This window comes from Herpailurus yagouaroundi, unplaced genomic scaffold, assembly GCF_014898765.1.
Source record: "Herpailurus yagouaroundi ecotype Mexico unplaced genomic scaffold, PumYag 142, whole genome shotgun sequence".
Taxonomy (NCBI): Eukaryota; Metazoa; Chordata; class Mammalia; order Carnivora; family Felidae; genus Herpailurus; species Herpailurus yagouaroundi.
The window spans coordinates 45,256,584-45,270,188 of NW_024412397.1; the positions used below are offsets into that span (position 1 = coordinate 45,256,584).

The 13,605-nt window shown below is 39.0% G+C and overlaps 1 long non-coding RNA gene across 1 annotated transcript in view; it reads left to right on the forward strand.

The window, feature by feature from the left end:
- The window catches only part of LOC121033054 (uncharacterized), a 32,804-nt gene extending 24,064 nt beyond the window's left edge, over positions 1-8,740 (forward strand). Inside the window, exons 4-5 of the long non-coding RNA XR_005791672.1 lie at positions 3,040-3,194; positions 8,695-8,740. This is a non-coding gene — a long non-coding RNA (uncharacterized LOC121033054). The remainder of the gene's footprint in view (positions 1-3,039; positions 3,195-8,694) is intronic.
- The last annotated feature ends 4,865 nt before the right edge of the window (positions 8,741-13,605 follow it).

The window sequence follows — 13,605 nt, forward strand, 5'->3', positions numbered from 1 at the left end:
CATTAACTGAAGAAAGGCAGTTAGAAGCAGGGAGCTGTTTGACGGAGCGGATATGGAAAGTACTGTTGGAGTCATTATGTATTTGAGGTGCTGGAAGGAGGGCATAGCCATTAACCATTGGAAATATGAACTTTAAAACAGGAGAAAATTTCAGGCTAAAGATACTGACTTACTAGTTTTAATCTGAAAGAATCTTTGTTATGAAAAGCACAGTGAAAAAGGTTGATGTTGATGGGTCCCAGCTGGCAGAGACTTGGACAGACTTTCAGTGTCTGGGGACACTACTCTCTCTTCTACCTTTGGTGAACAGCTGTAGTAGGTCACCATGCAGCCCTGAGGAAGGGAAGAGAAGGGGCGGGGCGGGGCGAGGCGAGGCGAGGAGAGGCGAGAGAATTTAGCACTAATGTGCTGATAGAGAGGTAAAAAGAAGGACCCCAAACAATTTGCTTTCTTCAGTCAGCCTTTCAGTTTCCACAGAATGAGCAAGTTGCAATTCAAAAAGACTCATAAGTATGTAGTTAATAAAATTGGTCCCGCAGGTGATAGCAAATAAAGAGGAGGTGGAGAATTTGTCTACTGCCTACATTTACTGCAAAATCCTGGAATTGAAATTCGTTTGTTAAGATTGAAGTTAGCAAAACACTGACGGTCTGTCCAGGCCACCATGAGCAACTTTGAAGGTAAGATTAAACATGCCTTTCATCTCTGCTAAGACATTTCTGCAACATCTTTTCAGTCTGGGAACTAAAGCCAAGTTAGGAAAAAGAGCAATGTGAGTGTGCCATTCCAGTGGTTCAGAATGAGAGACATGTGTTCATGTGCTCGGGTACTTAAATGCACATAAGGTCTAGCTGGGTGTCTGACATGGTTCATGTTGCCCAATATAAAACCCTTCCTCTTGAACCTGCCCCTTCCCAATACTAAAATTGAACAGTAGTTCTGAGCTCCTGTTTAGTTCCTAATGGAACTAAAATATCTTGTTGAACTCATTTATTGTTTCTCCTCCTTGTAGTCTACTCTCTGAGGTCAGAAATTTTCTTATTCTTTGGAATTCACTCCTAGGCCCTCTTCTTGCTCTATTCTCTCTCCTTGGACAATCACATCTACCCCCCCCCCCCCAGGCCTTCAATTATCATTCAGGGACCAACAACCTCATGTTTCTGTATCTAGTCCTGATTGCTGAGAAAAGGTAGATAGAAATGCCTACTCAGCACCTGCACTTATATGTCTCAAAGACCCACAAATTCAACATATCCAAAACAATGGAATTCATGGATTTCCTGGTGCCAAACCTACTCTCTGTCCACTTTTCCCCATTTCAGGAGGTAACCCCAGATTAGGAGTTATTCTTGATTCCCCTTTCCACTTGACTCCCCAAATCCTATTGGTTCTTCCTCCTAAATCTCTCTCTCTCTCTCTCTCTCTCTCTCTCTCTCTCTCCAGCAGCCCATGGTTCCAGCTACCATCTTTTCTCACCAAGAATATTTAAAAAGCCTCTTAACTGGTTTACCTGCATCCATTATCACCCTCTTCCAGTTCATTCTCTATCATATAGCCAGATAATTCATTTTAGAATAAGAGATTTGTTCCTCTTCCTTGCTAAATACCTTTCAGTGGTTTTCTATTCCTCCTTGGATAGAAAAGATACAGTCCATAATCCTTAATATGTCCTTTGAGGTTCTGCATGATCAGGCTGCCTCCTATCTTTCCTGCCTTGGTTTGCTCTTCTCTCTACACTCCAACATTATTGGTCTCTAAAAAAAAATTTCTCTGATGGGCCATTCTCTTTTTTGCCCCAGGACCAATATATATGCTGTCATATAATTTTTCTCTTTTTCCCACTTGCTCTGCCTTTACTTATCTAGTGCCTTCTTTATGGTCAACACAAATTTCATTTCCTTAGGGAAGTATTTCTGGACTCTACAATACAATTTCCTCTCATGTGCTTGCACAGAACATTTCTCCTACATAGAACTCAATAAAATTGTTTGATGACTCTCTTCCCTACTAGGCTGCAATCTGTCTTGTTCAGCGCTGTGTATCTAGCAACCAGCACATTTTCAGCAAAGAAAAGTGGCTAAACAAATAAATGGTTTTAGGAAACTATTGCAGGCTTGAGTTAACATTTCAAATCTAGTATTTTTCTTCTGGCAGAGTAACAATTGTCATCAAATAATGGCTCAGTTCAAATTTGTTTATCAGATTAGGAGAAAGCAAGGTGTCAAAGAAAAGTAACACAACAGAAAAGTAGGATTTGTGTGTGTGTGTGTGTGTGTGTGTGTGTGTGTGTGTGTGGTAGAGCAGAAGGTAAATGTTGCAAATATAAGACACTTGTGCTAAAAGGAGGCCTGTGGATGGTGGACCCTGCAAAATAGAGCGCTAAGGGGAAGGAAGGCATAGAGAAAACAGCTTTATATCATCTTGGCAATAACTTGGGCTTTAGAGTGAGAAAGACCTGGAGCTCAATCCCAGCTCTGCCGTTTACAAACCAATTAACTAATCTGTCTGGGTCTCCATTTCTTTACTGTGATTTAGAATAATAATACAGCAAAGAAAGAGTGTGAGGACGACTTCTTTTTAAAGAGCATGCAAATTTTTGACACATAACAAGAGTCTGAATTGTTACTTTCCTCCTTCTTCTCTAGCTCCAGGAGGACACGTGCTCCACTTACAGTTTATTTTACATTCAGTTTATCAAGCAGTAAAATTCGTGGCCCATAAACTTAATGTAAATTGTGTATCAGTCAGGGTCCCATGGGAATACATGAATCGTGCCACGTAATTCAGGAGGGTATTTTATCCAAGATACTAGTTACAATAGTGCTAAGAGAGAGAGCTGAAAATGTCAACACAGAAGGTGAGATGATCAACACATTGACGGGGACAGGAAGCTGCTGGCATCCTTCAACCCAGGGAACCAGAGAGTGGAACCCCTGGAACCTTGTCAGAGGGGAACTAGCTGCTGCCCACTGAAGGTGCCACTCAAAGTAGAGAGAAGTGGAGGAGTATTCTGACATCCCTCGTCCTCCCTCCTTCCAGCTTCCTGCCAACATCTCCCGCTGGAGACTGCACGGCGCCTCCAGGGAAATATCACTTGCCCAGGCGGACCTCTGCGACTGAAAGCAGAGAAGGGAAAAGCAGAAGACGGATCTGAGTGAAAACAGGCAAATGACTGGCATGAAGGGAAACCAAAAGTGAGTTCGTTTAACTTGACCTAAACAGAACTGCCGTGCTCTGGTGGAATTACATGAGACCAGCTCAGGACACATTACAAATAATAGTAATTTTACTCTTTGAGATACACAAAGCACCTGCAGAGGGTAATCTGGTGTAATGGAAAGAAAGCAGGCTTGGAAGGAGACAGCTGTGGTGTGCAAACCTAAACACGAAGGGACATCGAAGTAGAGAGCAAGTTTCACATGCTCTTCTTTCTACTCTTCTCCCCAAATCTGTATCCCTGTTACCAAACTGGTGAAAGACTTGCAGAAGTTGTTGAAATATATACAAGCAGATATGTATACAGAGACATACACCCTATTGAAAAATACAGAGACATACACCTTATTATAAAAAAAAAAAACCAGAATGCTAAATATATTGTTCTGAAACTTTTTCCTACTTCACAGTAGATCTTTGACCTCTTTCCATATCACATATATAATTTTGCCATTACATTTAATGAGTACATATATCCTACTGTATGCTCAGATGATAATTCACTTAACCAATCCCATATGGGGAGTTATTTTTACTGTTTCTAATTTTTTTTAACTGAAAATGGGTTTGTAAAGAACATATTTGTACAAATATCTCCAGGGTAAAGTTCTAAAAGTGAGATTGCTGGGTCAAAGGGTAAGATGTCATAAATTTTAATAGCATTACCACAAGGCATTCCTAAATTTGTTTCAATTTACATTCTCATCAAGATGGGGGGGGAGGGACCTTTCTCATGCACTCCAGACAATGCAGTGTTTTCTCCTTTTGAACCACATAAAATACACACAAAAACAAATTTCACTACTGATTAATAATGAAATTGGATTTTGCTATTTTTTTTCACATCTTTAATTATGGGTTAAGTTTAACATTTACAGGTACTTTGGCCGTTTTTATTTTTCTGTCAACAGCTAACTCATATTCCATGACAATTTTTCTGTTAGATGGCTTTTTAAAGTCTTGCTTACTGACTTGTAAAATATGACAAACTTTATCCTAAGTTGTCAGGTATTGCCACTTTTCCCTCATTTGTCCTAGGCTGTTGAATTTTTCCGTTGTTGTTTGCCATGCAGGAATTCTCCCCTTACAAACTGTAGAGTCTTGAGCAAGTAAATGAAATTTGATTAGCCTCTAATTAATTTATGCATCTGAAAATGGGGGATCACAATATGCTCCTCACACTATGTTTTGAGGCTGAGGACATACGTTTACATTTTCTTTGCCTAGAACATAAACCACCATGTTTATTGTTAAACGTTCTTTCATCTTATGCCACCTACATCCTTCTGAAGTGGGTATGGTGGATCTTAATATTTTCATTTTACAGATTAAGAAGCTGAGGCTCAGCAAATTTTCTCAAATTCATTACAGTCAGACAACAAGAAAGATTTAAAGAATCAATTCTTGGGGCGCCTGGGTGGCGCAGTCGGTTAAGCGTCCGACTTCAGCCAGGTCACGATCTCGCGGTCCGTGAGTTCGAGCCCCGCGTCGGGCTCTGGGCTGATGGCTCAGAGCCTGGAGCCTGTTTCCCATTCTGTGTCTTCCTCTCTCTCTGCCCCTCCCCCGTTCATGCTCTGTCTCTCTCTATCCCAAAAATAAATAAACGTTGAAAAAAAAAAATTAAAAAAAAAAAAAAAAGAATCAATTCTTGGTCCAGAATATCAAAAATAAACACACGTATCCCCTTACCCGTCTGCTTTTTAGTGGCTGCATGTTGAGACCAAAAGGAGAGACCTTCTACGGTTTATGAAAAAAAATGCGCTAGCAGGACTGATTGATTTGGAAGCAAATTCAACTGGGGGGGAGGGGGATGGAGCTTTTCAAATGTATTCCAAATTGACATGTTAACTAACGGACAAAGACCTGTAATCTTTCTGGCCATGAGGGTGGTGAAAAGAAGAGACAATGGTTGTAAACTCTCTTAAAAGGCATTTTGTAGCATTATGTTCCATTCAGCTCCTGGATACTGCCTAAAACAAGAGCCCAGTCTTCGTACAAAGAAAAAGACAATTGTTTACTGTGCACAAATCTATTCAGCCAAACTTCATGCAGACTAATAACTCCAAGAAACAGGATATTTGAATACAAAGGGAAAAAGATATTTTCCAAAAATATCATGTTGGAATATGCAACAGTATTTTCATAGCTTTTCATCTGCTATTCAGGGAAAGTTACCTGTGACATGAAAGAAAATTTAACAATGAAATTTGATCATGTAGAAAGAGCTAACGTATAAATAAAAATGGAAATGCCTCGCATATAGGCCATTATCAGCAAGCCAGATGAAAGTTTAAGCATTTCAAATATCCTAGGGACTTCAGTTGCTCTAAGAAAATGGAAATGCTTCCAGACACACATGCTTAGAGAGATTACTTCAAGGTTTACAGATGCAAAGCATTTTAGTTTCAGAGGCAAGATTGGGAGCCTAAATCAGATGAGACTAATAGCAAGTTCATCACTTCTGAAACCGCACACAGACACTAAAGATTTTTTTCACAATAATTTTAGGAGGACAGCCCTGTGGCTCTGCACTAGAGAGAGACACAGCTATTTAAGTATTTGGAAGGTGAGGCAATATATGGCATAAGCCATTAAAACGAGGAACCACCACAGTAGGTGCCATATGGTTCTCAGAATATCTTTGTAGACAGAAGCACACCTACATTATGGGCCATTACCATACATCACCCTGGAAGAGTGTCCTGCCTTGTGGATTTTACAACTACAGCTAGAGATTTTGAAAATTCAAAATGTTATTGGAAGTACATTTTAAACAATAAAAAACTTGAAGTCCTTCAGTCAAGGAATGTAAAATATATTTTAGAAATACATTTCTTTGGCCCAAACATCAGCCTGAGTTTGCCCAGAGGCAGGAATACCTGTAAGATAGCACAAAATGAGGAGTCTCAATGTTGACCTGGCCTAGGGAGATCTTGAACTAGTTCTGTTCTGTGTATACAAGCACACGAGTACGTCAGATGCTTTCCCCTCTACATCATGTATACTCCTTTAGGTGATCAGGGACCTTCTGTCTCTGAGGGGATCATTGGTGTTTGGGACTGCTGAAAGAAGTGTGGTTCACAGAAGTTGGTCTGGGGGCAAGGTCTGAGAACAGATGGAAATCATTCTTATTGGATGATAAGCTGTCAACGACTGTTGGAAGGTATTCCCTTGATACCAATGGAACAATGCTTAACGGCCAGCTTGATACAAGCAATGCACGAAGCTCCCTGGAATGGAAATATGATGGTTTGTGGGTTCTTGGCTTCTACGTGGCTTTCAGAAATGGTTGACAGAGTATAATCATTCATCCTGAGCTGAGGCAGGTCCTGGATGATGATGCCCCTCCCATCAGTGTGATCATTCAGGTTTGATTCTCTAGTTCTGGTACCACTAACCCTTGGTCACAGTATAATCTTTTGTCTTCTTCCTTTCTCATACAGACTTCTCATTTGGACTATTGTCATGATAGCTAGCATTTCAGCTATTCCTCAAGACCTGTTCTTTATGTCCTGACTTAAGTACTAGATCTAAAGGGCAAGAATTTGATTGTTTAAGTTTTTATTTCTCCCATTTTTTCCCTAAGGCAGTAGTTACAAGATATGAAATTTATGGGATAGAATGGGGCCAGGAATGTCACAAGAAACAGAAAACTACCAGGATTAGAAAACACAATGGCTAATATCCTGCTCTACACCATCTTAAGCATTTGAGAGAATATTTGCAACTAAAACTTAGAGAAAATAGTAGACGATGGGCCCATCCAGTTTAATTATGATCTTCTAACAGACTCTACTTCAAAAGTAGTGTGTGTTAACATATTGCTTCAAACGTATATGCATTCTCATGTGGACATTATGTCAGAGCGAGTTGGATGGAACTAGTTCCGTCACGTGGTTCTTGTTACAATAAAGCAGTAAGACAGGAGAGAGTTCCATAGTCTGGGTGCATTGTGCTTTTGAAATGAAAAGGGAAGGTTGCCTCTAATAGGCATTTCCACCAGAGAGCAGTCACAATGCCCAGTTGGTTCTCATGCTTTTGATAGTTCCTGACTGTGTCTAACTCTCCTGCTGAGTTCCTGTCTCAGGCTCACGTATTAATATTAACTCAAGCTGCAATGAGGCCGATTTCTCTTGTAGAGAGGGAGCATTTTGATCTGTGCACTTTATCATTAAAACGTTCCCTGAAAGCCTATCTTGCAGCATTTCCCAAATCATGTTCCATAGAATCCTGGTATCTAGTGAGACGTAAAAAGGTGTTGCACAGATAAAAGGAATCCGTACTCAAACTACTCAGCAATATTCTGCAAACTTTACCTCTTATCATAAAGATTCAGAATTCAATTAACATATAAAAGGTTCAGAGGAAACCTACATGAAAGAAACCTGTCTAACTTTGATAAACCCACTATTTCTCAAACTTTGCAAACACAATCTTGGCTTTATTCATCTAATATCAATGACTATCACATGGCGCACATCTGAAAAGGCTGCTGTATTCACATGACATAATTTATTCAGATATTTGATTCCACACATCTCTTCCTATAGAGACAAAATCTATTTCCATTTAGGACAAAATCATACAAAATTCAGAAGCATAAAAATATTTTTAATTGAGAAAAAGTTTTTACGTACTAAATTCAGAACTTCTAGTGGTCCTTGTGCAACCTGAGAAACTAAAGTTTGAAAATTGTGGCACCATTAAAATTAATTTGTATGGACATCACTGTCATTATATAAGCCGTCAACCTTCTGTAAGGTAAGAGATCCAAGTAATAGATAGATCCAGGTAAGTCAGGAGCAGGTGAACCACATAGAATTGAGTTGCACAGACCTCTGTGCTCAGAGGAAGATAGTGAAGTGTTGACCCATGAAACCCAAGGGTAATGCAAGGCAATGGATGGATTGAAAGGGAGTCAGGACCCAGAAGAATGCAGTCACTAGAAAGCAGTTAAGGCAATAGAGCAAATTCCAGGATCCCGGAAAAGCACAAATACCGAAAGATTAGACAAAGTGGGAGAAAAGACATACAGGAGCAAGGGTGCAGAAACATAAGCAAACAGACTGGAGAGGAGGTATGAACACTGATGAAAAAGACCTTACTGTGAATGTCTGCTATAATAAATAACTTACCAAAAAACCCAAAACTCTGCCTCTTAGGACAGATGACATTGTTGGGTGGGGGCTATTCCAAAGTCTTGGGCTGTAGCTGTTCAGTGGTTCATCTGGATAGAGGAGGAAAAACCAGATGAAGGTAAGGGCAGGAATCATCCTCATGTTCACCTGAGTTTGGAGGAAGAAGGATTTGACCAATTATTACAATCAAACCATCAATTTTGTAGAAATCTTCTTTACTACTTTATGATCATAATTCTGTTTTCACCTTTTCTCATTTACAAAACAATGAGTTATGTGATAGAAATACCCATATCAATGAACTGACCAATATGCCTGTCATTTATGTGTCTTTTATCAGAGATGACAAGTATTAACATATTCATAAAAGCCAATGCGAGCAAAGACAACTTTCAATAAGTATGAAGAACCAAAATTTGAGCTTACATTATCATACAAAAGAATTAAATGTAAAATGTCAAGAATTTATCATATACTGATAAATGTACTATAAATGATTGCAATGAATTGAGTGATGCTTTATGTTTTTTTATTTTTATTTAATTTTCATTTTATTTTTATTTTAGTATATTTATTTTAGTAAAGCCTTGATCCTAACCCACAGATCCCTATTAACACAAATTAAGAAAGTGTAACACTGGCCATGTTACCTTTTCTGGGGATTAAAAGCTGCGCTTAATTGGTCATTGCAAGGGCTTTGTGTTAGCCTGAGGAGATATACTGGGTAGCTTTTGGCATGGATTGATCCTAGGGTCTCTCCTAATCACTAATTTATTGATGACCTAATCTAAAAGTTTATAGTATACTATCCATATTACTGGAGAGCTTGTGTTATGAGGGTTACTAAGATTTTGGAACTAGGAAATAAGGCCCAATATGATTTTCATAAAGAATATACTGCATTTGCAAAACCACAATGAAATTCAATAAAAACATACACAGGCAGATTCGGGTAAGGAAAAGAATCTGAGAAGGAATATACGGTGTTGAAATAATAATCATATGTATGGAAAAATTATCCATGTCAACATAATGCCAAGATGTATTCATATGACTAACTTATAAAAATAATCTCAAGATCTCTCATAAGAGGCCTCTGAAAATTTATTATGAGCAGACTTTGAAGAGAAAGTGGTCAAACATATAATCCATATAAAAGAGACTACCTTAAAGGGGTGAGAAGTAAGACCTATCTGACAGTGTCCTCATTGGCACATAGTATATTTTCCATTGGTGTCTACTGATGTATCATCTGTCAGGATTTGGTCAGGAAGACAGAGGCCACTCCATATACCCCTGGTGTAAAGGATTTTAATATAGGAAATGTGGGCTTAAACAACTTTTGGAATAGTTGGGAAGGGCAAGGCCAGGGAAGCCACCACTGGTGATCTTGGCCTGAAGCACTGAAGAGAATGGTTCTCCACACTAGCTAGGCAGATGCACTGAACCTCTCATGTGCCCATCCATTTGCCTACAACTGTCTTCAGAGATTGATGGCTAATTCCTTCTCTTCCACCTTCCAAATCTTATTGGAGTACTTCTCGTTGTCAAGCTCTGCCAGAGCCATATGAAAAAAAGGGATTCTGGGGAAGATAATTCTCACTGTAGATGAAGGTGATGACATGATACAGAGCTGACAGCAACCCAGCACAATTATATAAATGAAGATCCTTTGAGCAAAGAATAAAGCAATTTGTATGTTTAGCCTAGAGGAGACAGAATATGACAGATTTTCACAAAATTTTTGACCTCTTGGGAAGCCAGGTTAAAATTCTTAGCCAAATCAGTTTGTAGATGATTAGGTCAACAATTGCCACAATAGTAGCAAACAATCTCAATTGTTTCCGGGCTACAATAACCAGCCATATGTCTTGCCTATGTGTCAGCATGTCAGCTTGGGCAACCATGCTGATCTCATCTGGGGCTTGGGAATTATTTCCAGGTCAAGGTTCAGAATCGAGTCTGCTCCACAAGTCACTCGTTTTTTTAATGTTTTTATTTATTTTTGAGAGAGAGAGAGGGAGAGAGAAAGACAGAGCACAAGCAGGGGAGGGTCAGAGAGAGAAGGAGACACAGAATTCGAAGCAGGCTCCAGGCTCTGGGCTATCAGCACACAGCCCAACACAGGGCTCCAATTTGTGAACCATGAGATCATAACCTGAGCCAAAGTCAGATGCTTAACCGACTGAGCCCCCCATATCATTCATTTATTTTATTTAATTTTTTAAAATTTACATCCAAATTAGTTAGCATATAGTGCAACAGTGATTTCAGGAGTAGATTCCTTAGTGCCCCTTACCCATTTAGCCCATCCCCCCTTCCACAACCCCTCCAGTAACCCTCAGTTTGTTCTCCGTATTTATGAGGGTCTTCTGTTTTGTCCCCCTCCCTGTTTTTATATTATTTTTATTTCCCTTCCCTTATGTTCATCTGTTTTGTCTCTTAAAGTCCTCATATGAGTGAAGTCCTATGATTTTTGTCTTTCTCTGACTAATTTCACTTAGCATGATACCCTCTAGTTCCATCCACATAGTTGCAAATGGCAAGATTTCATTCATTTCGATTGCCAAGTAATACTCCATTGTATATATATACCACCTCTTTATCCATTCATCCATTGATGGGCATTCGGGCTCTTTCCATACTTTGGTTATTGTTGATAGTGCTGCTATAAACATGGGGGTGCATGTGTCCCTTCGAAACAGCACACCCATATCCCTTGGGTAAATGCCTAGTATTGCCATTGCTGGGTCATAGGGTAGTTCTCTTTTTAGTTTTTTGAGAAACCTCCATACTGTTTTCCAGAGTGGCTGCACCAGCTTGCATTCCCACCAACAATGCAAAAGAGATCCTCTTTCTCCACATCCTCTCCAACATCTGTTGTTGCCTGAGTTGTTAATGTTAGCCATTCTGACAGGTGTAAGGTGGTATCTCATTGTGGTTTTGATTTGTATTTCCCTGATGATGAGTAATGTTGAGCATTTTTTCATGTGTAGGTTGGCCATCTTGATGTCTTCTTTGGAGAAGTGTCTATTTATGTCTTTCGCCAATTTCTTCACTGGATTATTTGTTTTTTGGGTGTTGAGTTTGATAAGTTCTTTACAGATTTTGAATACTAACCCTTCATCTGATTTGTCATTTGTAAATATATTCTCCCATTCTGTCGGTTGCCTTTTAGTTTTGCTGATTGTTTCCTTCACTGTGCAGAAGCTTTTCATTTTGATGAGGTCCCAGTAGTTCATTTTTGCTTTTGTTTCCCTTGCCTCCGGAGACGTGTTGAGTAAGAAGTTTCTGTGGCCAAGATCAAAGAGGTTTTTTCCTGCTTTCTCCTTGAGGATTTTGATGGCTTCCTGTCTTACATTGAGGTCTTTCATCCATTTGGAGTTTATTTTTGTGTATGGTGTAAGAAAGTGGTCCAAGTTCATTCTTCTGCATGTCACTGTCCAGGTTTCCCAGCACCACTTGCTGAAGAGACTGTCTTTATTCCATTGGATAGTCTTTCCTGCTTTGTCAAAGATTAGTTGGCCATACGTTTGTGGGTCCATTTCTGGGTTCTCTATTGTGTTCCATTGATCTGTCTGTTTTTGTGCCAATACCACACTGTCTTGATGATTACAGCTTTGTAGTATAGCTTGAAGTTTGGGATTGTGATGCCTCCTGCTTTGGTTTTCCTTTTCAAGATTGCTTTGGCTATTTGGGGTCTTTTCTGGTTCCATACAAATTTTAGGATTATTGTTCTAGCTCTGTGAAGAATGCTGGTGTTACTTTGATAGGGATTGCATTGAGTATGTAGATTGCTTTGGGTAGTATCGACATTTTAACAATATTTGTTCTTCAGATCCAGGAGCATGGAATCTTTTTCCATTTTTTGGTATCTTCTTCAATTTCTTTCATAACCTTTCTATAGTTTTCAGTGTATAGATTTTTCACCCCTTTGATTAGATTTATTCCTAGGTATTTTATGTTTTTTTTGTGCAACTGTAAATGGAATTGATTCCTTGATTTCTCTTTCTGTCGCTTCATTGTTGGTTTATAGGAATGCAACCGATTTCTGTGCATTGATTTTATATCCTGCAACTTTGCTGAATTCATGAATCAATTCTAGCAGTTTTTTGGTGGAATCTTTTGGGTTTTCCATATAGAGTATCATGTCATCTGCGAAGAGTGAAAGTTTGACCTCCTCCTGGCCAATTTGGATGCCTTTTATTTCTTTGTGTTGTCTGATTGCAGGGGCTAACACTTCCAATACTATGTTGAATAACAGTGGCAAGAGTGGACATTCCTGTCTTGTTCCTGACCTTAGGGGGAAACCTCTCAGTTTTTCCCCATTGAGGATGATATTAGCGTTGGGTCGTTCATATATGGCTTTTATGATCTCGAGGTATGCTCCTTCTATCCCTACTTTCTTGAGGGTTTTTATCAAAACAGGATGCTGTATTTTGTCAAATGCTTTCTCTGCATCTATTGAGAGGATCATATGGTTCTTGTCCTTTCTTTTATTGATGTGATGGATCACATTAATTGTTTTGTGGATAATGAACCAGCCCTGCATCCCAGGTATAAATCCCACTTGGTCGTGGTGAATAATTTTTTTAATGTATTGTTGGATCCGGTTGGCTAATATCTTGTTGAGGATTTTTGCATCCATGTTAATCAGGGAAATTCGTCTATAGTTCTTCTTTTTAATAAGGTCTCTGTCTGGTTTTGGAATCAAGGTAATGCTGGCTTCATAGAAAGAGTTTGGAAGTTTTCCTTCCATTTCTATTTTTTGAAACACCTTCAAGAGAATAGGTGCTAACTCTTCCTTAAATGTTTGGTAGAATTCCCCTCAAAAGCCATCTGGCCCTGGACTCTTGGTTTTTGGCAGATGTTTGATTACTAATTCTATTTCCTTACTAGTTATGGGTCTGCTCAAATTTTCTATTTCTTCCTGTTTCAGTTTTGGTAATGTATATGTTTCTAGGAATTTGCCCATTTCTTCCAGATGGCCCATTTTATTGGCATATAATTGCTCATAATATTCTCTTATTATTGTTTTTATTTCTGTTGTGTTGGTTGTGATCTCTCCTCTTTCATTCTTGATTTTATTTATTTGGGTCCTTTCCTTTTTCTTCTTGATCAAACTGGCTAGTGGTTTATCAAATTTATTAATTCTTTCAAAGAACCAGCTTCTGGTTTCATTGATCTGTTCTACCATTTATTTTTGGTTTCGATAGCATTAATTTCTGCTCTAATCTTTATTATTTCCTGT